We start from the raw sequence: 23,710 nt of genomic DNA, 5'->3' as shown, positions 1-23,710 counted from the left end.
GAGCACCACGCTGTCGCCGTGGATGAACGCCACACCATTCGGGTCCGCCTGCGCGATGCGCACCCGCGACGTGAAGCCGAGGCACGCGCGACGCACAGCACCGTTGCTGTTGTGGAGGAGGGAGGACAGAGCTCCGGCGCCGACGAAGTAGTAGGCACGGAGCGATGCGAGGTTCTCGTGGCGGAGGGCGGCGAGCTCGGCCACCTTGTTGCCGCTTCACTTCGATCTTGTCGCTGGGCGAAGCAGGCAAGCTCGCTGGCCTCCCCGCCTCCTCGTCGGCCCAGCCTCCTCCCTCTTTGTGCGTGCTCACCGCCAGCATTCCCGTATCCTTCCTCGTCGCGCGCGCGGGGTGAAGCGGGCAAGCTCGCCGGCCTCCCTGCCCCACCCTCGTCGGCCCAACCTCCTCCCTCTCCGTGCGCCCGCCTCCTACCTTTTCACGCGCGATGGGCGGAGCGAGCGAGCTCGTCGGTCTCCCCGCCCCCCTCCCCAAGCATCACCTCCTTGATCCATCTCTGTGCGTGCTTGCCGCTAGCATCCCCGCAGCCTCCCTCTTCGCGCACGCCGAGTGGAGTAGGTGAGCTCGTTGGCTGTTGGTATTTCTTAATGTCATTACTAAAAATATAATTCCCAGCAATGGCGCAGAAATACTTCTAGTATATTATGGTTACAGAGTTCATCCGCAAGCGCACGGATATACCATTGTAGCATTTCACCCGAGAGTATTCCAAGGGTATCGTATTTATTTTATCCCGTGGGAAGATCATAGTAGAGAGAACTTGACTAATAATTTATATGTTACTTGTGATAATCAAAGTCTAAGGAGGGTTTAAGATAATCCAAGGGTAGGATGACACACAAGCTATAAGTTACTCATTCTCATAATAAAATATCTAAGCTACGTGAAAGAAAAGAGAAAGATAATATATTCCTATACTTCTAGTATACATAGTATACATACATTCCAGTCATCTGATATACTAGCTAATACCCTCTATCTGATGCCCTCCTGGTACTTCGAAAAGCCACCCCTGCCGAGTTCCTTACGACAGCCCGTCATGACCATACAACCGGGACTAAATACGGAGGAGTACCCTCCCCATGAAATTAACTTAGGACTATATACACGCGCGGAGGAATACCCGTACTGAGCTGTCACCATCAGCGGCCCACTTCTCATCCGCAGCATATAACCCCAAATAATGATATCCCGTAATCTAGACACCACGTCTAAACTACCAGATACTACTCTAATATCATCGTCACGACATAGAGTAATTGCATAAGCAAACATTGTACCCGCACCAAAGCATCTCCCAGATAAGCTAGCAGCATATTCAGTATAACATGAATATAATGTAAAGTAGGCATTCATATACTTGGAAAGTATTTCAATACCATAAATGTATAAAGAGGAGTATTCTAAATAAAGTACAAAGCTTACAAAAGAGGAAAAGAAAGCTACTAGAGTCATACCTGAACTCTTCCGAAGGCTTCCAGACTCTCGATTTCTACTCTATTCCTATTCCACTAGCTTAAGAACACTAAACTAACTTGAGAGAATATGAGAGAGCTCTTGCTTGAGGTGTGTGAGTGAAGTGAGAAGGGAAGCTCCTTTTATAGGCAGGTAATAACGGTTGTGACGGTTGGAATGGCCGGTAATACCCTCCAACCGTCATTGGGGCTTCATCTCAACCATCCAGCCAAAACCTAGATCCAACGGCGGCACGGTGGGTTCGGCAATCAGTTTCGACAGTCAATATTACCAAAATAGAGGAGAACTAGTTATGCTTGCAATGCATATACATGTTAGAATAATAATATACTGATCGCTACCGACCGTCAACATCGGCCTCCCCGCCCCCTCTGCCGACCCCGCCTCCTTCCTCTCCGTGCGCGCTCGCCGCCGGCCTCCCCATCTCCTCCCTCATCGCACGCTCGCCGACAGCAACTTCCCCATGGTCTTCACTTCAATATTAGTGAACCTAATACTAGTGGAATATTATTATTCTAACATGTATATGCATTGCAAGCATAACTAGTTCTCCTCTATTTTGGTAATATTGACGGTCGAAACTGATTGCTAACGACCGTCAACAAAACCCCCCCAAGCTTGAACCTTTGCTCGTCCCGAGTGAAGGACAAAAGGAAACAAAATCTTGGTTGTTCATCAGAAGTTGCTACTATGCTGTATATCTTAAAGGTACAGGTGCAAGGTATATGTACGCTCTCTCAGATTAAATAATCTTTGGCACGGTGGCTTATCCTTACCCCTGATTCCCACGAGACACTGCTTCTCCTTGCATTGGGCAGTTGAAAGACAGAACAGCAATCAGAGCACCAATGACCCAACCTTTATTCAACTTTTATTCCGGAAGTTTTCAAATGATTTTGCAAAAGAAAGCCAAGTTCCTCATATGATTCACTCAGTCTCTCTAAGTGTATCAATATGAATTCCTCACCATTTTTGCCCTTTTTTATTCCTACTCTAAGGTTTGATATGTGAAGCTCGGTAGGGATCAAACATGGCATACTTGCATTCACATTTATTACTAAGTCAAAAACTCAGACTAAAGCAGATAACTAAACATACTCAAGATCAAGATCGTACAAAGTGTGTATGTGATATATGGTGGAAATGGCATATGAAGGAAATAAAGAAAATGCTTCTCCTTTGTACTTACTTCCTTCTCCCAAAAATCTTTCTTTTATTGATTAGGAGAGGGCATGGCTGCATTTCTTTTTTATCATGCTCATGCTTGATAGAGCATAACTTTATTTTTTTAATTTCATAACCATGCCTTTCCCTCCTTTTTTTTTCAAAAGGACTTTCTTTTTAGGAGAAGAAAGTACATGAAAGCATGGAGAATTTATTTTGATGGTAGGATGGAAATGGAATGGATAATTGCTTAGTTCCCAGTTCAGGAGTTTAGCATGTGCATATATGTGGGTGTATGATCTTGATCATAGAGCATGAGAAGTATCTACACAAGTCACAAGAATTTGACAAAATTTAATGGAATGGCAAGTAACCAAAATGGTTTAATCAAGATGGCACATTTTTGGCTCTAGTAGGAATTTACATCAAATGAGGAACTTTCAAATTTATCATTTTAAAAAACAAAACATCTGGAATTCAAGTCAAACTAGGATTAGGACCATAGCAACTCTTATTTACTATCTCATATCTTGCAACAACTTAGACTCAGATCAGCAAGTGCATCTCATTTACCTCAGGTTCCCAGATAATTGTTGGCTATTTATATTTGACATTTAAGAGAGCACTTACCTATGAACCCATATATAAGATATATAAAACAAAGCAACTATTCATCATTTCAACAAAGAGAACTAGTTTGTCTTACCTAGCCTATCTTTTTGGTATTTTCTATTTTGCAAATTTTTATGTTGTTTTTAGGTTTATAAGATGCAAATTGTAAAGCAAATATGCAATTGTAAAGGGAAATATGCAATGTGATACAAGTTACCTCAGTGTGTGTGGGGGGGGGGGGAGATGTCTCCTCCCAAGCTTGGCTTTCGCTCAGGGTCCTTGATAAGGATTGAACCCCTAAAAGCGGAAGTACGCTTGAAGGTCATCGTGCTGTTGCTGTATCATGTTGTTGATGTTGGCGAACTGAGCATCAGCAGTCTGTTGCCATTCTTGCGTCTGTGCTATGTGTTCCGTGAGGTTGTACTGGATGTCTACGGTCTGCACATCAAGCGTATCCATTCTCCTAGTGATTTCACCTAAGTCCCAACGAGAGGAACTTGAGCGCCATTAAGTTGGAGATGGAGGCACACCGCTTGATTTGGGGGGTTGGTTGTCCCCCCATTGTATGTCATGAGGCACATGCCATCGGTCCTCACTGGCACTTGCCCAGCTTGAGACTCTGATGCTATGGCGTGGAGCTTGGGTCCATCCGGGTGCATCCCCAGTTGGCTCCCAACCTGCATCATACATTTGCACGAGTATTGAGGATGATGAACTTTCCCGTTCATTACTTGCTATGTTGCGCGTTTCCCTGTATGCTCTACCTGCACGAGATTCTTTTATGGTCTGCAGGGGAATGGTTAGTTCATGATAGTTGTGCAAATGATACCCCGCATTTGGCAACGGGATTTCATTTGTACAACCGGGGAAAAAGTATATCAAAGATCCATCTACTACATGTTTCAGAATATGCCCTTGCACTAGATAATTCTCATCAATACACGGACGAGCAACTGAGATAAAGGCTATTTGGTCACTAACAACCCCTAGCCCTTTTGCTATCCGAGTAATCACAGAAGTGCACTCAACAGGAGCAGAGAATCTTATACTCTCTAACCATTGTCTTATCATACATTTCATAGGAGAAATTTTGATCTTTCCAACCATGGCAAACATGATAATTAATACATCCCCCCTAATGGGTCTAAGATCACCTCTAGAAAACAAAGTCATAGCAATCCACTTATGCATGGGCCTAAGTGTAGGATTATGGATATCATTCGTCCTAGGTTTCTTGCAGATTGGAGCACCAAAAATATCTTCCCAAAACATATTTTTCTCGAGAGATCGATTTTACAGGAATCGTGAAAACCCAGAAGTGTACTTAATCCTTTCCATGTAAGTGTGTATTCCTTATGGAAAAAGCGAAAGGAAATTCCATCTTATATTTCTTTCAAAGTGCACAAAAATTGCAAAGTAAGCAAACGAGAACCAGGCTCATCTAACACAGCAAATCTCTGCAGCTCCCGTGAGTATTCTCGCGTGTGAGCATACTCCCGGTCACTAAGTGTTTGAATTTGAGGAAAACTATCAAAGCTTGAATGAACTTGAGAGCAAACTTTGGAGAGGGAATAAAAATGTGTTGAAATGGGGTGGATTTCCCTCTCCCGGCCGGTTGGCTTAAGTAGTGCACCCACAACGGTCAAAACTGACCTGTGGGGCCTACTAGCCGTTTGTCACACCCTGAAGTTCTTCTCCCAAGGCTAGAGTAATTAATAAATGTTCTCGAGAAATTACCTGTGTAAAAGCAAGAGAGAAACCCTAATTGAATGAATGCAGATGATAATCGGAAATGGCATGTGGAATTTTTCTTGGGTTCTACATGTCAAAATATGCTAATAGGATTTTTAGTGGAATTTTTAGAGCTCTAGAAATAATTTTAACCAATTAAAAATGAGCCCGAGCAATTATTTAATCCCTAGAAATTCATTTTCCCCTTTTCTTTTTCTTTTTCCCCTCTTTTTTTTTTCCTAATGGGTCGCCGGTCCATTCTTTTTCTCCCCTCCCCTCCCCGCTAGGCCGCCCGAAGGCCACGGCCTAGCAGCCGCCCGTGCCTCCCCTCTGACCCGGGGTCGCCGATAGGTGGGGCCCACCTGTCGGGTCCTCCCCCAACCTCCGGCCGGGGGAGGAGGCCGGCCTCCCCAACCGCCGCTCCCGCCTCTCCCGCCTTCCGCGCGCCATGTCGGCCACGCCCGAGCGTGCGCCCGCCTTCCCGACGCCCCTCAACCCCATCTCCCGCTCGCCCGCGCCGACAAGATGGCCGGGATTCAATTTTTGAATCCCGCCTCTCTCTCCACCTCCACCTCCCCCACGTCGCCCGGCAAAATCGTGCCGCTCCCGGCCACGTCCGGCCCTCTCTCTCCCTATTTAAGCATCACCGCCCCTCCCTCTATCTTTTTCCCCATTTCGCCGAACTCCCCCGTGCCCTCCTCCACCCTAGCGCCGTCGCCCTCCTCTCCGCCGCCGCCGCCACCGCTCTGGTCACCACTAGCCGCCGCTAGCCGCCGCGCCGAGCCGTGCCATCGCCGCCGTCGGGTTCGCGAGCCCGAGGGCCACGCCGTCTGCCCCTCCGCCGCCGATTTCCGCCGCAAGAGTCCCGTTCGCACCGCACACCAGTGAGCTTCGCCATGGCCGCCGCCTTCGGCCGGCGTCCTAGCCATCCATGGTCTCTCACTCTCTCTAATCCCTCTCTTTTGATTCCTTAGGTGATCCCAAGGCTCGGCCGCTCGTCGCCATCTTCATTCCGCCACTCACTGTCGTCGATCGTCATCGGTGAGGAACCCCTCCCTTTCCTCTCTCTCTCTCTCGCCCCTTAGCCGTGCTCCGTTTAAAAACACAGTGAATCTTCTAAAATTCATAGAAAGCTTACAAAAGAGGAAAAGAAAGCTACTAGAGCCATACCTAAACTCTTCCGAAGGCTTCCGGACTCCCGATTTCTACTCTATTCCTCTTCCACTAGCTTAAAAACACTAAACTAACTTGAGAGAATATGAGAGAGCTCTTGCTTGAGGTGTGTGAGTGAAGTGAGAAGAGAAGCTCCTTTTATAGGCAGGTAATGATGGTTGTGACGGTTGAAATGGTCAGTAATACCCTCCAACCGTCATTGGGGCTTCATCTCAACCGTCCAGCCAAAACCTGGATCCAACGGCGGCACGGTGGGTTCGGCGATCAGTTTCAACCGTCAATATTATCAAAATAGAGGAGAACTAGTTATGCTTGCAATGCATATACATGTTAGAATAATAATATACTGATCGGTAACGACCGTCAACATCGGCCTCCCCGCCCCCTCTGCCGACCCCGCCTCCTCCCTCTCCATGCGCGCTCGCCGCCGGCCTCCCCATCTCCTCCCTCATCATGCGCTTGCCGATGACAGCTTCCCCATGGTCTTCACTGAGACCAAGTCCTGGCGCTGCTCGGCGGGCTCCTGTCCACCCTCGGGCCGACGGGCTTCGCGTCGTGCTCTGTGATGGTGCCAGTTGGTCTAGCCTACGGCCACCACCACTGCCAACGAGGGCGACCGCCGCCGGACCTCCCCCTCTACCGGCTCGCCCAGCTGGCCGCTGCCCACGCCATCGATCGGTTTCGACCGTCAATATTACCAAAATGGAGGAGAACTAGTTATGCTTGCAACGCATATTCATGTTAGAATAATAATATTCCACTAGTATTTGGTTCACTAACCTTTTGCGGAGAATAACTATAAAGTGTAGGAGAATTGACATTGAATCGGATGATAAATTAATTGGATAATGTCGAGAATCAGACTTATGCATGAATGGGCCAAGAACTCAGAATTGTCACGATGAATTGGGCCAAAATTCACAAGTCAGCATAAAGGAGCTGTAGAGGAGGCCGCCAGCCGAAGATGGGCCGCGATGGCCCAGCCCATGGTTCGGCCAAACCTGGTTGTTCGGCCGAACCCATCCTGGCGCCGTCGGATGAAGGGTTCGGCGTGGACGTCCTGGATTGCATCCCAATGACGGTTGGAGGGCACTTTGGACAATTCTTCTTCCACAACCGTCATAACTACCTCTATATAAGGACTTCACCTTCTCACTTCACTCACACACCTCAAGCAAGAGTTCTCCCATATTCTCTTAATTTTAGTTTAGTAGTATCAAGCTAGTGGAATAGGAATAGAGTAGAAATCAGGAGTCTTCGGAAGAGTTCGGGTATGGCTCTAGTAGCTTTCCTTTCCTCTTTTGTAAGCTTTGTACTCTATTTAGAATACTCTTCTTTATACATTTGTGGTATTGAAATACTTTCCGAGTATATGAATGCCTACTTTACATTACGTTCATGTTATACTAAATATACCACTAGCTTATCTGGGAGATGCTTTGGTGCGGGTATAGTGTTTGCATATTGTCACGACCGGAAATAACCCAACGGGCGTTCCTTACGTGCGTGTATTATTCCTGGTCCCAGGAGGCAAGGTACACCAAAAGTTGATACAATACAGAGTTTAACAAGCGGAAGCGTAAATAGATAATTTATTACATGGGCGGCGAAGGCCCAGCACACACGAAGACAAACGAAAAACAACGGAAGACTAGGGCGACGACCACAAGCGCTTGACGGCAGGCACGAGCTAGACACCAAAGCCTTCATCTTCCAGGAACTCCTCTTCTGGGTTTGGGAAAAATTGAGCAAGACTGAGTACAACCACCGTACTCAACAAGACATACCCACAAGTGCAGAATAAATGCAAGGGAGTACAAGGGAGTTATAATATAGGGGGTTAGGGTTTGCAGTAAACAGCATTAAAAGACACTTAGTTGCTCAAGCTATTTGGTAAACACGATCCTAGAGCTATACAAGATTATTAATCAAGGCCGTGAACCCACACGAACCTGCCTTAACCCAAGGCCTACGATGATTCAGACCGAACTGGTAACCCGACCCTGGGTCCCAGCTCGTCCCAAGCCAACCCAGGCCAACCATTTCACATTTTAGTTGTTAAGCAGGTTTTAAGAATTTAAAACACTAACTTAGGTACATTGCTAGGCTTGCCCATAACCGAGGGCGGGCTATTCGAATAGGTTATACTCTGATCAGAGGTGTACATCTTTACCCACAAGACATGTCTTCCTCACGTGTAACCACGTGCCACATACCACCACGGCATACGGACAGAAGACATGACATAGTTTCCAACCCATCCCAGCCATAGACAAGAGTACCGACCCAACCCCACCTACGGCCGGAACCTCCAGGACAGGTAGGCAGGACTGAGCCCCTAGTAGCAGAACACCAGCCCTGTGCCATGACATCTCGACTACCGGGCCGCAGCTCGTGTAGCCTTCATTTGCCCTAGAGATGTCCATCGACCCCCGACTTCGTCCATCTCCATCCGTGTACTTTTGTTTATAACCAGACTGAGCCACAAACTAAGCCTTACCCACTAGACATGTGGAAGTACGGTAGTGCTTTGCAACAGAGGCCCGAAGACCGGTCCTTATGTGGCCGAGGTGCTACTATCAAAACCATGCACCCCGAGCTCAGCCTAAAACCATTTTGAGGATTTTGAATAGAGGGGGAGGTGTGAATCCAATTCCACAATAATCCAACCATTCCATAGTGTCCAGGTGATATGAATATTCCCAAAGTCTAGAGTTGTAAACCACCTAATGTTGCCTAATTAACCAGCGAAGCATCTACCTAAGTTTATACTAGTGGAACCATAAATAGAGTACCTACTAGTTGGGGTTTTATTTTCCTAGGGTGAACAAGGTAATAATAACAATAGCAATAATAATAAGGCCATAACAAAGGTAAATAGGCATGGCTAAATAAAACAGTGATAACGCGGGAATTTAAATAAAGCGAAAATGCAATAATTTAAATCAAAATAATTTTATAAACTGGAATTCAATATGTTCAAGGATGATGTGACTTGCCTTGCTCGCTTTCCCAAACATCAGCTTCAACCTCCACGTAGAGCGGATCTTCCGAAGCTGCAGCGTCTACACGACCAATGGAAAGGAAAAAGGCTTTTACTCTAATAAACTCCATATAACAAGCAGGAACAAAGCACAAAAATGGGTTCTTGACTTCTTAAGGAAAAATTAGAGACTTGAGCGGTCCAATTCCGAGTTCAAATGGCCAAGTTACGGCCCTTTGAAGTTTATATGCTCTTTAAGTGAATATTTGCGAATTTCTTCATTTAAATTTTAATTTAAAAAGGATTTATTGCGTCAGCCGAGGGGAGAGGGCGCGCGGACCGGGTCCACGGGAGTGGGGCCCACGCGGCAGCCTCACGGTCCACGGTGGACCGGGCGCACTCGGCTCGCACCCGCCGGCGCCGTGGGCCCCACGCGTCAGGCACACCCGAGGGCGCGGGCGGCTGACGGCCGGGCCCCACGCGGCGGCCACTCGGCGCGCCTGAAGGCGGCCACGACGGCGCAGCCGGTGGGAGGTGGCACCCGCGCCCCTATGGTCGCCGGCGGCGGCCATAGGCACGGCGGAGCAGCGGCCGAGAGAGGGGAAGGGAAGGGGGAAAAGACGCGGCGGTCCACGGCTCACCCTAGGTCGACGGCGACGACGAAAAAGGCGGCCGGAGCGGAGGAAGGTGGCGGCGCGGCTCGGGTCGACGGGGTCGGCGGCGTTCCGGCGGTCGGCGAGCTCGGCGAGGGGGTGGACGGGGTCGACGGCGGTGCGGCGAAGCCGGAGGAGGCGACGCCGGGGCGGGAGACGGTCCCGGCGAGCGGAGAAGGTCGGCCGGAGGTCGTCGGCGACGGAGGAGAGAGATGGCGACGGCGCGAGCTCGATTCCGGCAGGAAGACGGTACGGCAAGGGGTGGAAATGGGCGAGGGAGGCGCGGGGAGGGTTTAAATAGGGTTGGAAGGGAGAGAGGGCGGCCGGGAGAGGAAGGAAACCGGCCGGGAGGTCCGGCCGCCATCAATGGCGCCGGTGAGATTTGCGGGAGCAAATCCGCCCGTTTGAATGCGAGAGAGAGAGGGAAAAATGGGGGGAAAGGGGGAGGGGATCACGGGGAATATTTCCCCCCACTTTATTGCACATGGGGACGGCGGGATGCGGTGGATTCGGCGGCGGCGGCGGCGCTTGGCGCGGGCGGGGCAAAGGGAGTGGCGGGAGGACGGGGATGACAGGTGGGCCCCACCCGTCAGCGAGGGTGGCGGGCGGGCCTGCCCGTCAGCGGCGCACGCGCGGGGAGAGGCCGAGTGGGCCGCGGGGAGAGAAGGGAGAGGGGGAGGGAGATGGGCCGAGCCGGCCCATTAGAGGGAAGGGGACTTTTTAGGGTTTTTCTTTTTATAAAACCTTTTTAACTTTGTTTATTTCTTAACCATTATTATTTGTGCCCTGAAAATTCCACTAAAATTTATTTACACATTTTAGGCTTTTAGGAAATATACAAAAATCCTCTAAGCCTTATTTGTCTTTTACTTTGCACATTTTAATTTTTGGAGGCTTTCACATGGATTTTAATTATTCTAGGCATAATTTAAAGGATATATTTTAGGGTCGTTTTGGGACGTGACAGTTGTCGACGAAGCTGGATGTCATAGCAGTAGAACCTTGAGCACCAATTGCCCCTACTTGGCTCGCCACTGTCGACGGTGGATACCCATAGACCGGATATAGAGGGTATTGGGGTACGCTGGTACAAGGATCTATGTAATACGACATCAAGCAGGCAGAAAACAAAGATTATACTGGTTCAGGCCCCTTGATAGGTAATAGCCCTAATCCAGTTGATATGGGATTATATGATGGAAACCACAGATTACAAAGAGAATAGTGGAACTTGACAATACCGACAAGATCGTAGTCGAGTTGATTCGACTAGATCTCCCGGCGACTTGGCTCCTGTAAGCTCCGGCTTCGTAGGCTGTGGTGGATGTGTTGGCAGTAAGATTCGATGCCTTAGGTCCTCCCGGGGGGGTCCCTTTTATACCGCAGGTCAACTGGTCTCCCAGTAGGACTCGGAGACATCGGACCCGACACGATAGAATGACGACCCAGTTCTATCCGAGTAGGACTCCTTACATCTGTGAACTCCATAATGGATTTCCTTAACTTATGCCGAAAACGTCCGTATACGCGCAAGTATACCATATTGATATGTGACGTATATCGAAGGGTAGAGGGTATACCTTACCCGTAACCCTGTCAAAGCCGATCAATGTTGGACTTGATCAGACCCTTAGACCGCCGATCAAGCTTGGGCTTTTCTTCATGCACAAGCTGCCGATTGACCTGGATTGTAGCTTCAATATCCCTGCGCTCTCGGCGATTGGCTAATCTTTGCTTGGCCTTCCCCAGCTTAAATTGATGTTGCTCAAGATAAACGACTGGAGTAAGGGCGTTGGCTAGTTCATCAGGGATCAGAGCTTGAACTTCATGGACCCGAGTCCTATTCGACCCACAGCCTACCACCAAGCTGTCTAGTGATGACTGCTCTAGCCGATGGGAAATGTCTTCAAGTGTTTTCTTCACGTCATCAGACAAGGGAGCTAGAGCCTTGCTGGTGGTATCATCTTCTGTCTCTTCATCAAGATAGTCTTTGATATCAAACAAGAACAGATCAGCTAAGACCTGCAAGAAAGAAAGTTGAGGAGAGTTAAGCATCAAGACAAATTATACAGCCGATTTGAGATTCTTTGAAGACAAAACTTACTGGGATGGTAGGAGCAGTGGGTTGTTCTTCTTCCTCAACATTATGACTGCCTGCGGCTGATGGAGTATGATCACTTGATTCGGGCTGCACAGGAGGTGAAGGAGGATGAGGGGGCTGCAAAAGACAAAGTGTTATGAAAGATCGGCTATGATCAAATCAGTGAGAGAACTTATACGACAATCTTACTGGAGGAGCTGGTTTAAGGGTTGTTGCTGCCAATTTCTTCCTCACAGCAGTCTTCTTTTTCTGCAAGTACAAGATTTATAAGAAATTGGTTATGAGTAAATAGTTGCGAAAGGAGGTCAGGGAGAGATGTTTACCCTTAAAAAATGAGCTAGGGCAGAAGGAGTTGGAGGAGTTTGCTTGGGTGAAGCCGATGGGTGTAGGAGCAGTGGGTTGTTCTTCTTCCTCAACATTATGACTGCCTGCGGCTGATGGAGTATGATCACTTGATTCGGGCTGCATAGGAGGTGAAGGAGAATGAGGGGGCTACAAAAGACAAAGTGTTATGAAAGATCGGCTATGATCAAATAAGTGAGAGAACTTATACGACAATCTTACTGGAGGAGCTGGTTTAAGGGTTGTTGCTACCAATTTCTTCCTCACAGCAGTCTTCTTTTTCTACAAGTACAAGATTTATAAGAAATTGGCTATGAGTAAATAGTTGCGAAAGGAGGTCAGGGAGAGATGTTTACCCTTAAAAAATGAGCTGGGGCAGAAGGAGTTGGAGGAGTTTGCTTGGGTGAAGCCGATGGAGTTTTCTCTGTGTTACTTACTTCGGCTGCAGCTTGATCAACATCCTCTTCAATATCTTCTTCATCCAGAGCTTGCTCAATGGATGGATCTAAGGCTGGCAAAGCATCCGCTGGCTTAGGCTTTTGCTTCTTGGCTTTCTTCTTGGGAGCCAGAGCAGATGGATTGATTGCTGGTGCCTTGATCTTTTTTCCTGCCAACATTGGCTGGTTCTCTCATCTGTCCTTGAAGCAGACATGAGGTCTTGGGGGCATGATAGCCGATGACTGGAGGAGTTAATCCACCACCATTTGGCAAGAGGCCTGGAGCATACTCAATATCTCTGCCACTATTGCTTTTGCGTGGAGTAGAAGATTCTGTTGTCTGCAAAGTAAAGGGAGAGATTAGTTAAGATTCAAGTCGGCTACTAAATAAGTATTCAAGGAAAATTGATAAAGTAAAGATGTACTTGAGGGACAACATCGGGGACAACGGTTAGTATTTAAAGCGAGGCGGTAACGGTCGGAAGAACGGCAAGTGCGATATTCTCTCGGAGTCTCAGATAAAGCAAATCCGAAACATTACCAAATATTCCGTACTTGGGGGGCATGTGTTAGCGACAAAATTTGGTAATCTAAGTATCAAAGATGAAGATAGAATCGAAGCGGAGTTCTAGATGGAGATCGCTCCGGAAACAGAGTAGGGATCGGCTGAAATCCGAATCGGCTGCGGCCAGGATCGGCAGAGTCTGAGTTGGACAAGGTTAGCCGATTGAGCCGAATCCGACAATATGATACGGCATACGTTGTTGTGTTGGGTTGATGTGCTTCATGAGGGTTTCCATGCATGGATAGAGTCCTAAGAAGTCAATTGTATCTATTAATTAGGATATTTCATGTAATTTCCTTAGAGATATGTTTGGGTAAAAGTCTGCCGCAAAGACTTATGGTATCTTAGAGTTTGTTAGCGATAAGAGTCATGTCCGATATGGACATATTTTGTAATCTTGGGTATAAATAAACCCCGAGCCCTATGTAATCAAACAACACACGTTCAATACAATCTCGGCACATCGCCACCCTTTTACTTTCGTTTTGTTTCGACGAGTTCTTGCTTTCGGGTTGAGCTGCACCGGTTTCGATCTTCAACTAGAGGTAAAACTTGTTATGGTGGCTTGCGTTCTCGGGATTTGTGCTTCCATCTTTATGGTAAATCTTGATTGTCTAGATATTGTCTAGATATCTAACGGCTTGATTGTCTAGATATTGTCCTTCTTTTCATACTTATAGCTGCATCAATTAGGTTTGACCTTATAAGTCGTGATTAGAATCATAATCTCTAGCCTGCTTTTTGGTTGCCAATTAGGGTAGTATCGGGGTTTCAGCCAATCTTACCTGATTTAACTACTTTTATCTTATATGCTCGATTGACATGTTAAATCTATCCTTTATATTAAGATCTCGTTGCATGTAAGTATATTAGGCTTCTGTTTGGTATATTCCACTTGCTTTAATATCTTAATATAGAGTGGTATCGGAGTATTAGCCGATACATGCTAGATCTATCTGATCGGCTATGCTATGAACATATATAGTCTTGTTGTTAATATATATTTCGATTTAAGTGATTTATACTGTCTCGGCATGGCGACCGATCTATCCCAATCACTTGATTTAAGTATATACTGACATAAGGATTATATATTGTTAGTATCTATAGCCGATCGAGTAGATTTAGTTCTTTCTTACTTATCCATGACTGTCGATCGATTCACATATGACATCGGCTTAAAGATAAATGATATGTCATCAGCCACTAGCCGATCGACTATCGTTTATAGATTTAACCGTGGTTTCTTTGTCTTTATTTCTTGTTGATTGCAGGATCAAATCAACTGGCACGCTCACGAACCTAAAGGCAAGCTTTTGGACCTGCACTGGAGTTAAGCAGATCTCCCAGGCCTCGTGTTTTTACATCATCAGGTGCGCGAGCAGCGGGACCGGATCGGTGCCGTGCATCTGGGACGCGGAACCGCTTTGGTGGTGTGCCACAGTTTTGCGGGAGCGAGGAGATCCTGCTTTCCACCATTCTGCCATAGAGCAGGGCCGCGGGAGCAAGGTGGTCCTGCTCCTCTGCTCCGTGGAACCGGGCCTATTCTGCGTTTTTGCTCCGTGGAACCGAAGCAACTATCGTATATAAACCCTCCCATACAGGTGTATAAACACAAATTATTAAAAAAACTATATTTCTAAATTTTTTTCTAGATTCTACTAGGGCTGTTCGTCGGGTGAATCTAGTCGGCGAGTGGTCGCGGCGGTCGCAAGCAAGCGGTCGAATAGGCCAAGCCGCCATGTGTGCGAATTTTATGCATATTTTTTTCGTTATTATTATTTCTAATAACTCTATCTACTAGAAAATATTTTTTACTATAAATTTCACTAGATAAATTCATCCTAAATAAGACAAAAAAATTATAAAAAAATAATTCTTCAAGATAATTATAACAAATTTTGATTAAAAATCCTTCGATATTTTTAAAAAGTCTACAAATAAACTTTCTATATACAAACTTAATGCACATGTAAACTTTCTACGTATAAACTTTATGCATATAAACTTTCTATACATAGATATTATAAATAGAAAATCATATGAAAAAAGTTAACATCATTTCTGTAACAAATCAGGGAGGCTAAAAATGAACAATAACTTTATTTCCAGTATACAAATCGTGGAGGCTGATTACGGCATGATACATACATGCATGCATTAATTAATTATTTATGTTGAAACATGCATACCATATGTTCATACAAAAAATAGAAATTTCGACTGATTTAACATGGTATGCTAAAAAAAGTAAGGCCGGTGAAAATTTTAATAAAGTAACTTTAACCTTAGTCCGTTTTATAAAAAAGTTAATTACATTTTGGTTAGGTTTAATTACCACTGTGACAAGGCATTCACATATGCTTTATATTATATAGCCTCGCTGCAGAGTAGTACAACGGGGTTGTATAATCTAAGAATAAAAGTGGAGACACAACGTTTAGGGTGGGACTCCCTTTCTTATTCCAATTCCTTCATCCAAGTGTACAAATGATCATCCCCTTCCCTCTTTATACAATGTAATCTCATATATGGAAAGTTCGGTGATGGGCCCAATAATTGCATTGACACTCTCCCTTGGCACTCACGGTGTGATGTCTATGCCTCGCTAAAACTCTATAAAAACCCAGTGGGAAAAATTGGAGAAAGAGTACATAGCACACGCTGACATGCATGTATGTCGCACCTCTCACGGATTGTCTCATTAAAAACTTTGATAAGAAACTGCAGGAAAACTTATCCAAGGGAAAACGAGTAAAATCTACCCAAATTTTTGCTTTGATTTTCTTAATCAATTTTGGATACTTGATTCTTCGGATCAAGTCTTGTTAATAGGCTAGCAAAATTTTCCCCCTAAATTTTTCATATTCTTTAAATTTGAACTCATTACTTATATCTTTTCAAAAGATAATACGAGTGATGTTCCAATGGTCCAATCTTGCATGATTTTTCCATGACTTATAGAGTTCGTATAATCCGTTAGTACTGGTGCGACGTACATATCATTATCTTCATGATAATGATTTTGGGGTTTGGACAATATTCGAACCATGTTACTAAAAATGGGGAACCATGTGCGAGGAACCTATGTATTTTCACATTATTATATACTATGGTTCATTCTTCACTTGTTGTAGGCTTACAGGCCTAAGCAGCATTGGTTTCTACCAAAATTATCACAAAGTCATTCCAAAAGAGTGAGCTTTCTTTCTTTATGCGATGATATTCGGATCATATCTTGGTTTGAGGCTTTTAATACTAGTATGCGAATGCCCAATCGAAAATTTCTTTAGCCATCTATTGTCAACTACGACTCAACTTGTGGGTTGATCTTTTTAATTGTTTTTTCAACTTCCGGTTGACTACAATGAGGTTTTGCTATATGAAAAGAACATTGCCCATAATGGGTCTCATTGCCAATTCCTATTGATTGCATGAAACACTTTGCAAGAATCCATAGATATAAGGGGGTATGCAATTCTCGTATGCTTCTTCTTGTTGTTTGATTCTTTGACATGGGTATGATCCTTTTAGTGTACCGGCGTTGGTGTGCACTCCATCTGCTCGTTTTCTTCCTTGATGGGAAGGTGAGGCATACCTGTTCTGAGATTCCATACCATTTACCCGGTCTCAACTGGCTCCCCCTCAATTATTGGGGTACTTTTAGGGTGAGTTTGGTTACTTGCATTCCTTTAGCCTGGCTCATCTCTCTCATCCAGGCTAAACTTAACCTAGATGAGGAGATACACATTCAACAGTTTGGTTGTTTGCATCAGTTTAGCTCCATTGAGATGAGATTTTGTTTGGTTCCTTTCATCAGAGATACGGTTTGGATGAGATTTTATTTGGTTGGCTGGATCGATTTGAGTATGGTTACCTCTTCATCTAGTTAGGTAAGATTACCTCTATAATATCAAATATTAAAATATCATATTTAACTAGGCAATAGCTTTGAACAATTTATCACATACTATAAATAATATTAGTGTTAAAAATCACCCAACATTCTTTACACAAACAAGTACCAGAACCAAAAATTCTTGAATTCTAAAGAAACACTGAAATCCCCCCACATCACATTTTCATAGCAAAGCGATGAACAAAAAGAAAAGCAAAAGATAAAGAAAAAAAAAGGAGAGGAGCGCTTCGCCTCCTCGTTGTCGTCAAGGAGAGGAGTTGTCCTTTCCTCATCATTGCCGGCCATTCCCAGCACGTCTGCCGCTGGCCACTACCACGCTCCTCCACCGCTCGCCTCTATCCGGCCCCGCCATGTGCCCTCCTCCACTCTTCTCTCAAAAGAAAAGAAAAAAGAGAAAAAAAAAATCCCCCCATAGATATCGTCATCGGTTTGCTTCACCAGCACTTGCTGCTCCTAGCCACTCATAGAGAAGGGATGCAACGCTGGCAATGGCTAGGAAGGGTGGCGGAGTCGATGAGGCGAGGTCTCCACAGTGGTTGGCCGAGCTCTGCCGAGCTACTCATCAACACCGACTCCAGATCTAGCGCCTACAAGCCCGTAGACGCCACATCTGGCTCTTGTGAACTTGAGGTGTTGATTCTACTGCTTGAGGTGAGGGAATTCGAGGTTGACTGCTAGTTCACCACCGGAGGCTCCATATAATGGAGCTATTTTTTTGCCTAGGTTTGCCTCGATGTCGCGATGAGACACCATGAAGTCGAGTAACTTCTTGGAGGGGACGCCAAAGGTACATTTCTCTGTATTGAGTTTCATCTTTAATGTACATAGGTTGTCGAAAATCTCCTTTACATCAGCGATTGGTCTTCTTTTACTTGGGACTTGATGACGACATTGTCCACGTGGGTCTCAATGTTGCGGCCAAGTTGTGTGTGGAGGCAGTTTTGCAAGGTGCACTGATAGTTAGCACCAATATTCTTGGGTCTGAAGGGCATTGTTATGTAACAGTAAGCGTCAAACGGAGTGATGAACAATGTCTTAAGCAGTCATTTGGATTTAGAGCAATTTGATGATATCCTGAGTAGGCGTCAAGGAGGTAGTCGTCTTTCGCCAAGTGATTCGACCTCAGGTGATAGAGGCATGGGTCGTCCATGATTCTATTGAAGTCATCAGCCTTGGGCGGTCGAGGCTGGTGGTTGTTGTAATTGCCGCGCTTGACAATGTTGACAGTTTCTTTACCCTTCCGTTTTACTCCATTGTTCTTGGAGGACTTGGGGTAGTCTCTTCTGGAGGAGTTAGGAGCAGCATGCTTGCCAAGGTGGGCCGTAACCGCTGCCTCAGAGTTAGCATCCTTGTTGGCCCGATTAAACATATGACGCACACTTGTCGGGGTCTTTCGGGCCCACCATTTGATGAAGTCTTCATTCTTGGCGCCCTGATGAAACACTGCGATGACTTCCGAATCCTTAACGTGTGGGATGGTGTTGTGCTTCTCTGTATACCTCCTGATGTAGTCCATGAAGCATTTGTTTTTGCGTTGGACTATCCACTATAGGTCCCAAGGCGTTCAGAGCGAGGAAAGGTTCCCTGAAAGTTGGTGATGAACTGGGCTTTGGGATGAGCCTAAGAACCGACAGTGCGCTCAGGGAGGGTAGTTAGCTAGGCCCGAGTAACTGATGTCTACATAATCGGCAAGTAATTTTCCATAACCAACTGATCTCCTCTTGTGGCTCTCACAGAGATCGAGTATACCGACAGCTAAGAGGCTGATCCGATTTACCATCATATTTCTCAATCCCTGTCGGCTTGAAGTTAGAGGGCCAAGTCAATTGGCAGAAAGAGTTGGTGAAGGCTAGGACCCCATTGGTGTGGTCTACATGGGGATGTCGATAATCTAGAGCCCCACCCGAATGATCTTGAACGGGTAGTTGCACCACTAAACGCCCATTGGGAAGGTATTTGGCATGACAGTGTTGACGGTCGTTATCGATCAGTTTCGACCGTCAATATTACCGAAATTGAGGAGAACTAGTGATGTTTGTAATGCATATATATGTTAGAATAATAATATTCCACTAGTATTAGGTATACTAACCTTTTGCAGAGAATAACCATAAAGTGGAGGAGAATCAACATCAACACAGACGATAAATCAATCGGACTATGTCGAGAACCAGACTTATGTATGAATGGGCCAAAAACTCATAACTGAAATGACAAACTGGGCCAAAATTCACAAATCTGCAGAGAATAACAACGGAGGAGGCCGCCAGCCAAAATTGGGCTGGATTGGGCCGGCCCCAGGTTCGGCCGAACCAGGGGGTTTGGCCGAACCCTCCTCCGCACCATCTGATCCAGGGCTTCGCCTGGATGGTGTGGATTAGCCCCCAATGACGGTTGGAGGGTATTTCCGACCATTCCAACCGTCACAACTGTCATTGGGAGGCTATAAAAGGAGTTGCCATTCTCACTTCACTCACACACCTCAAGCAAGAGCTCTCTCATATTCTCTCAAGTTAGTTTAGTAGTATCAAGCTAGTGGAATAGGAATAGAGTAGAAATCGGGAGTCCGGAAGCTTTCGGAAGAGTTTGGGTATGGCTCTAGTAGCTTTCCTTTCCTCTTTTGTAAGCTTTCTAATATTATTAGAATACTCTTCTATATACATGTATGGTACTGAAATACTTTCCGAGTATACGAATGCCTACTTTACATTATGTTCATGTTATACTGAATATACTACTAGCTTATCTGGAGATGCTTTGGTGCGGGTATAATGTTTGCTTATGCAATTACTCTATGTCGTGACGATCATATTAGAGTAGTATCTGGTAGTTTAGACGTGGTGTCTAGATTACGGGATATCATTATTTGGGGTTATATGCTGCGGATGAGAGGTGGGCCGCTAATGGTGACAACTCAGTACGGGTATTCCTTCGCGCGTGTATATAATCCTAAGTTAATTCCTTGGGTAGGGTACTCCTCCGTATTTAACCTCGGTTGTATGGTCATGATGGGCTGTCGTAAGGAACTCGGCAGTCAGGGGTGGCTTCTCGAAGTACTAGGAAGGCATCGGATAGAGGGTATTAGCTAGTATATCAGATGACTAGAATGTATGTATACTTTATATAGGAATAGATTTTCTGTCTCTTTTCTTTCCATTTAGCTTAGATAAATTATTATGAGGATGAGTAGCTGATGCTTGTGTGTCACTCTACTCTTGGATTACCTTAACCCCTGCTCAGGATATGATTATCACAAGTAACATATAAATTATTACTCAACTTCTCTCTACATGATCTTCCCACGGGATAAAATAAATACGATACCCTTGGAATACTCTCGGGTGAAATGCTACAATGGTATATCCATGCGCTTGCGGATGAATTCTGTAACCATAATATACCAGAAGTATTTCTGCGCCATTGCTGGGAATTATTTTTCTAGTCATGACATTAAGAAATACCAACAAGCATTTCTGGCACCGTTGCCGGGGATTATATTTCTAGTAATGACGTTAAGAAATACCAACAAGCATTTCTGGCGCCGTTGCCGGGAAAGATTCATAATAGAGATTACCTGAACTAATACTTTATATTTACCTCTGTGTAATCATTTTCCTTTGCAGGCTAATCTTGGTTGTTTTTACTTTTGTTGTGAAAACAGGGTAGTGCATGACTAGTTTCAATTTGCCGGAAAACTTCAAAGGAAATCCAGAAGCTTTCTTCCGGAGCGTCAGGTCGCGAGTCGTTGCTCCGCAAAAAACTCTACCGACAGAGAAACCAGCCGTACCCGCGCAACCGACTTTCAAGACTATGGCTGACAAGACCCTTCGTGGGTTCGCTGCTCCCTCCGCTGACAATGTGGCCATTGGGCCACAGAGCAACATGGGAGATGTGGATTTCGACTTGAAGTCCAGCCTCGTCACAATGGCGCAGGCTAGCCCGTTCTGTGGCAAGCCTAACGAGGATGCCAATGCTCATTTGCAACAGTTCCTAGAGATCTGTAGCACGTACACCATAAAGGGCGTCAGTCCAAACGCCGTCAGGCTATAGCTGTTCCCGTTTTCCCTCTTTGGGAGAGCGAAGCAGTGGTTCTATGCCAACCGTGCTACTGTCAACACCTAGGACAAATGCTCTAGGGCAAAACCAATGCCCTTCGCGGAAGAATTTCCAGTTTCCACCAGACAAGGGATGAGTACATTCCTGAAGCATGGGAACGTCTGCAGGAGTATGTGGCCGCCTGTCCTCATCATGGGATGGACGATTGGCTGATCCTGCAGAACTTCTACAACGGACTTACGCCCATGTCCCGCGATCACCTGAACGCGGCAGCTGGAGGAGCTTTCTTCTCTAAAACGGTTCGAGAAGCCGTTGATCTAATTGAGAAGATGGTCTCCAATATGGGTTGGAGCGAGGAACAACTCTAGACCCGTCAGCGAGGCATGCACACCGTCAAGGAGATGGAATTACTTGTTGCCAAGCTAGACCTCCTCATGAAGCGATTGGACGACCACGACAAACGGCCTCAAGGCACCGTCATGGCCTTGGATTCAACGTTATGTGTGAGGTCTGCGGCAAGACGGGTCACTCTGGGAATGACTGCCCAGAAACCCGTGAAGAGGCGATGAACGTGGGCAACAACAACAACGGGTACCATCCACAAGGAGGTCAGGGGTGGAACCAACCACGCCCATACTATCAAGGAGGTAACAACAACGGTAACTTCTCTAACCAGCCCTCCTTGAAGGATCTCGTCTTTGCGCAAGCTAAAACCACTGATGCGTTAAGCAAAAAGCTCGCTGCTAATGACAAGATCCTCGAAAACATTAATGTTAAGCTAGATGGCTTCGCTTCTACTTTCCAAAACTAGCTGAGCTTTAATAAAATGATAGAAACCCAGCTAGCTCAGTTGACATCCTATGTCCCTGCAAATGAAACCGGGAGGATTTCGGGGCAACCTGACTCCTCTGTTGAAAATGTTAAGGCGATCACGACGAGGGGAGGTAAGTCCACTCGTGATCCGCCATATCCTAACCCTGCAGAAACAAACGGGATAGCAAGAGAAGTGCCATCTAGTAACTCGGCTGACAAAGAGGTTCGGCCAGAAAAGACCGTACTGCAGGAGTACTGCGACACACAATTGCTGTCGTTTCCTCAACGGGGTAGGAAACCGTCAGTGGATGAGCAATTTGCTCGTTTTGTTGAAGTAATCCAGAAGATCCACATCAACGTGCCGTTGTTGGATGCTATGCAAGTACGAACATATGTCCGTTATCTTAAAGATATCCTCAACAACAAGAGACCGCTCCCAACAACAGAGGTGGTTAAGCTGACGGAGCAGTGCAGCAAAGTAATACTCCACAAGCTCCTGGAAAAGAAGAAGGATCCGGGGTGTCCTACGATCACCTGCTCGATCGGGGCACAGCAATTCGACCAAGCTTTATGTGATCTTGGAGCAAGTGTCAGCGTCATGCCAAAGGACGTCTTTGACAAGCTCAACTTCACGGTGTTGGCACCAACACCGATGCGCCTACAACTGGCTGACTCGTCAGTCCGTTACCTGGCAGGGATAGCGGAGGATGTGCGACTCAAGATACGGGATTTCTTTATCCCGGTTCACTTCGTGGTGTTGGAGATGGACACAGGAAAAGAGACACCGCTCATCTTGGGGCGTCCGTTCCTTAGCACCGCGGGAGCCAATATTGACGTGGGAACGGGGAGTATCCGTTTCCATATCAACGGGAAGGAGGAAAAGTTTGAGTTCCGGCTGAGGACGGAACAATGCTCCATGGTCAGAATAAAGTATGGGCCAAACCCGCAGAATATTCAAGTGGTCGAAGTGGAACCACCCAAGACGGATAGCCTGGTAAGGTTCATGCAGAATTTCCTTGAGAAGGAAACAACGATGCCCAGGAACCGTTATTGGAAGACGCCGGTAAAAGCAAGTAACCGGCCAAGAGGCCAGAGCAGATGGCTCAGAGGAAGCCGCCTTCCGCACCAAAGCCAAAGAAGGTATGGAAGGAGAAGCCCAAGACGCCCGCTGCATCACCTCCGGAGACAGGTGGAAAATCCGCGCACTAAACCGGAAGGAGGTACAGTCTTGCACATCGGACTTTAAATGACGCGACCTTCGCCAACAGGTAAATTGGTATGTATCCGCATGTTTATTTCCAAAAAATTGAATTTTTGCATCATCACATGTTTGAATTTCAAAATTGCATTTAGGTTTTTTGAATTTTGAAGAAATTCTTCAAATAAACTTTTCAGAGCAAACCAAGACAAATTTTCAACAAAAATTCAATGTGCCACGACCGCACTAACCGTTGAAACCCAACGGCCGAAAGTGGGGCCGGTTGGGCCCACTAGGGGTTCGGCCGAACCCACTGGTTCAGCCGAACCAACCAGCCCAACGGTCGGCTGCCTCCTTTTTGAGGCAATGGCTAGTGGGCCCCACAGGTCAGTTTTGACTGTTGTGGGTGCACTACTTAAGCTAGCCGGCCGGGAGAGGGAAATCCACCAAATTTCAACACATTTTCATTCC

The 23,710-nt window shown here is 46.1% G+C and overlaps 1 non-coding gene across 1 annotated transcript; it reads right to left on the bottom strand.

Moving 5' to 3' along the window:
• Positions 1-21,320: 21,320 nt before the first annotated feature.
• On the bottom strand, positions 21,321-21,427 carry LOC127780975 (small nucleolar RNA R71). Its single transcript, XR_008018866.1, has one exon. It is a non-coding gene; the product is annotated as a small nucleolar RNA R71 (small nucleolar RNA).
• Between the last annotated feature and the right edge of the window lie 2,283 nt (positions 21,428-23,710).

Source organism: Oryza glaberrima, chromosome 7 (assembly GCF_000147395.1).
Source record: "Oryza glaberrima chromosome 7, OglaRS2, whole genome shotgun sequence".
In the NCBI taxonomy this organism is placed as follows: Eukaryota; Viridiplantae; Streptophyta; class Magnoliopsida; order Poales; family Poaceae; genus Oryza; species Oryza glaberrima.
This window is presented reverse-complemented; position numbering and strand designations above follow the sequence as displayed.